Source organism: Pyxicephalus adspersus, chromosome 3 (assembly GCF_032062135.1).
Source record: "Pyxicephalus adspersus chromosome 3, UCB_Pads_2.0, whole genome shotgun sequence".
Lineage (NCBI taxonomy): Eukaryota > Metazoa > Chordata > Amphibia > Anura > Pyxicephalidae > Pyxicephalus > Pyxicephalus adspersus.
Window position 1 is genome coordinate 42893374 of NC_092860.1, and position 3792 is coordinate 42897165.

Consider the following 3792-nt stretch of genomic DNA (forward strand, 5'->3'; position numbering starts at 1 on the left):
CCAACGCCCTTTTTTTTGGCCCCCAAAGAAATCCTAAATATAAACTGCAGCTGTCCCGCCGCTGCATTGGTATAGCGCCGCTACTACAATTCCCGGCATCACTCACGTCTATAGACCAGCGGGCTCTCTGCCTATGCGTGGCCCCGCATTGGACTGTTTTATAGACACAAATAATGCCGTGAATTTTAGTAGCCGTGCTATTTCAATGAAAGGAGTTTCAGCGGCGGGCCACTCATAAGATTTAGCTCTGTATTGGCCGCGTCTGGCATTTCCAGCACTCCCCCTCAGCTGTACTTTTCCTTGCTACTCCAAGGCATAGACTTGAATGGTTGGATTTTGATAGACGAATATTGGTATTATTATTGTTAGCCTGTGCAAAAAGGATACAATTGAAATTTATCTCAGAAGGCTACAAAGAGAGAAAGAGGCATAAGATATGTTCCTAAATTAAATAAAAGGAAACATTTTTATGCCTCTTTCTCTATTATAAGCTTGTTCCAGATGGAATGTGAAACAAAACCTTTGTTTTCATATGATAAGGGTTTATATCTAATTAGAAGGAAACATTTCCTCCCTTTTTTTAAAAAATTTCAAGGTTGGCCCAGGACTTTCTCTAACTTTTTAATTTTGCCCCCCTGTGTATTTCAGTCAATCAAGACTGATGGGAGTGCAGACCCTCCCGTGATACATACATCACACATCCCGGGAGGCTCTGGGTGCTCCTTCTGCGCATGTCCTAACCTTGGACATGCGCAGAAAGGGCATTTTTGCTGTTAAGGGAAAAAGATGCTGATCTCACACATGCACGGTGAGATCAGCTTTTTTTTTCTCCTTTACAGCGGGCTACGTCACCTGATCTCACACTGCACAATGCGACATGCCAAGACGTGCCAAGAAGAACAAGGAAGAAGTGAAGATAGCAACTCCCATTTCTTCCTCAGCAGCAGGACAAAGAGGAATTTCAGGTCAACGGCAGGTTTAAAGGTATTAAAGGTACATTTTTTTGTTTTCGGTTTAGTTCTGCTTTAAGCACTGTAACTGCTCCATCATTTCATAACCGCACTGCTTGCAATGCCTGCACAAGCATTTTGTGAAGGCCTGCAAGCACCTAGCGGTTACTGCCTGTTGCCAGTAGGCGCCTGGTGGATGTAAACACTGGTCTGAACAAAGCCTAAGGCAGCAAAATAATCTAACCTCAGCTTCTGAGGAACTGGCCAAGGTCATTTGTACATTTAGGGCAGGTTCTGACCTATCTCAAATAAGAGATGCCAGGTGGCTCTTGGGGCCTGGCACATTGGAAGCCACGCGGTCATTTGCTCCACAGTGATGGTTAAAGAACATGATTTGCACATTTGACAGCTGGCGGCAGTGAGTGGTACAGTACTGCTCATTGCCACTCTTATTCATTTTTTTTATAGGGCCGGGCCTCTCCCCCAAAGCAGTGGTTTACTGGCATGAAGAAACAGTAATGGTATTGCAACCTCATGGTCAGCCTTAGTGAAGACCAAACACCTGCATGTTTGTAGACATTTTTAGTTCAGGATCACAGCCAATAACTATTTTCTTTAGAAGTCGAGGTCAGCAATGGTGAATCACATGTTTTTCTTTGGAGTAAATTTCCTTTAAAGTAAACTTTTTAAAGAGAAATATGGGGGGGGGGGGGTGCCATTGCTAACATTCTGAAATTGCGGGCTAACAAACTGTCATGCTTACCCATCTTAGAGAACCAGGAGATACACATCAAACAGCCAGCGGCAGTGAGTGGCACTAGTACCTGTTAATGCCGCCCTCATTCATTCTTGGGAAAAGCTACAATAAGCGTCAGCAGTTCCCTGGCATAAGGATGTGATAAAAGAACCACAGCCTCATGGCCAGTGTGAAGATAGCCTTAGTTTCCTAAAAGCCTAAGTTTCTATCTGCAACTTGTAGGTAGAGGCTCAGTATGAAATCTAAGTATACTGCAACTGTGGAATGAGGTTCAGAAATTGCAGCCAATGTATTTTTTTCCATGCAGGTTTCCTTTAAAGTGAATATTTGCTTTGCCCTAGCTGATCACCATAAGACAATACCGTGATGGGGGGCCATCAGGATGATACACAGAGCTCACCTGGAGACAAGGAATGTGATGCTTCTAGAAAGTTGTTGGATAGAGAGGATTCCCTGAGATCCAGCAATGAAGTTTGGCCACATTAGTGGCTGAACAGGAAAGTATACCATCTCCTCTTTACAAGGAACATTCTCACAGCATTCATAAATTTATTGGCAAACAATGAGTACACTGTCACATTTTCTTGTTTTTCTAATCTTCAAAGAAAAATGTAGTCAGTTTCAAATCAATATTTCTACTGATTTCTTCCTTAAGAATCTTTAGCTATGAAAAGAGAAAATTGCTAACAAGCTAAATAGCAAAATGCCAGGATAACAAAATTGAGTGTGTTATTGTTCTGCTGTCTTGCTGTACATTACCTCCTATGAACATGTTTTTATTCGATGATTCCTATATAACACAATAAATAAAAATGTAGGCTTGCAAGAGTTCAGCCTGCAGATCCTGCACTTACTCATCCAGCCTGGTAAAACTAGCACCATAACAAACTGTTTTTAATGCAAACTCTCTTCTCTTTTTTCTGAGGTTACTATCGGTCAAAGAACAAGGATGTGACTGAGGCACTTGTACAGACAGCAACTCTGAGGTTTACTTAGGTGCAATAATAACTCAATGTGTTTCTCTTCACTGCCTGTTAACATATTTGTTGCTGGATCCAGCAGAAAAAGTGTTATGATGTCTGCCATTGTTAGGTATTTGTCTTTACAAGAATTTGCATCATGCTACAAAGACAATGATGCGGGTTGAAAATCTGTCAACCAACTATGAAAGCAGGTTTATGCTTTTTTATGGCTTGGTATGAATCCGCATGTAAGTAATAATTATGCAGAATAACAATAACAGTGTACGTCAGGGCAGCATTCGGATAAAAACATATTCAGTATATTTCTTTAATACACATACATTTTGCTATGTTTTATCTTTTCAAAAATGCTGCAAGTACAGAAAACGACATGTGCATCCTGTGAGATAACTAGCAAGCCAAATTTTTGTACAGAGTTCCTGCGGCACTAAAATCCCATGTTATCAGGGGTGCCCATTTCTCCTCTGTGAGCTACAGGGCGACCCTCATGTCTTATGGATAAGAAGAGGGGGAGATGCTCTTTAATTTCATCCTAAAATGACAGCGCTGTTCCTTTACTAACAGAGTAAATCTATTGAGTATTGCAATCTATGACAGGAAGCATGTTACTAGCAGGATCACCAGGTAAAATAATAAAGAAAAACAATACAACTACCAAATCATGTTTGCAATAAGTGATATCAGGTTGTGTAAATCCAGTTATAAATATACATGCATGAACAAGAGTCATGCAGTTTATTTGTATTAATAAATGAGCTAAAGGATGACAAACACAATGGTAAATCAGGAGGAAAGACATCGGTTAAGAAACCTTAACCTATGTTTACTGGATTACTTGTAATGTATAAGGGGTTCCTTAGGATCTCCCAGCTCCAAGAAATAGCCCCTGTGACCATTAAATCACCCTTACTCCTGCCTGTCTTGTGCAGTCTCTTGTTACAAATTGCTTTTGCTTAAAAGTGATCATGTGTCTCAAAGTGTACTTGGACCTAGGACATACCAGACAGATATTTCAGACAGCAGTGACAGCAACAGAAGTGTTTGTATGACTGACATTACCATGTACCAATGTATCTCCTTGTATCTCTTTGCAGTTCTAGTC

At 40.8% G+C, this 3792-nt stretch overlaps 1 long non-coding RNA gene across 1 annotated transcript; it reads left to right on the forward strand.

Annotated features, from left to right (window-relative positions):
- Positions 1 to 878: 878 nt before the first annotated feature.
- LOC140327699 (uncharacterized) lies at positions 879 to 2535 on the forward strand. Its single transcript, XR_011920081.1, has 2 exons — positions 879 to 984; positions 2015 to 2535. It is a non-coding gene; the product is annotated as an uncharacterized lncRNA (long non-coding RNA).
- The last annotated feature ends 1257 nt before the right edge of the window (positions 2536 to 3792 follow it).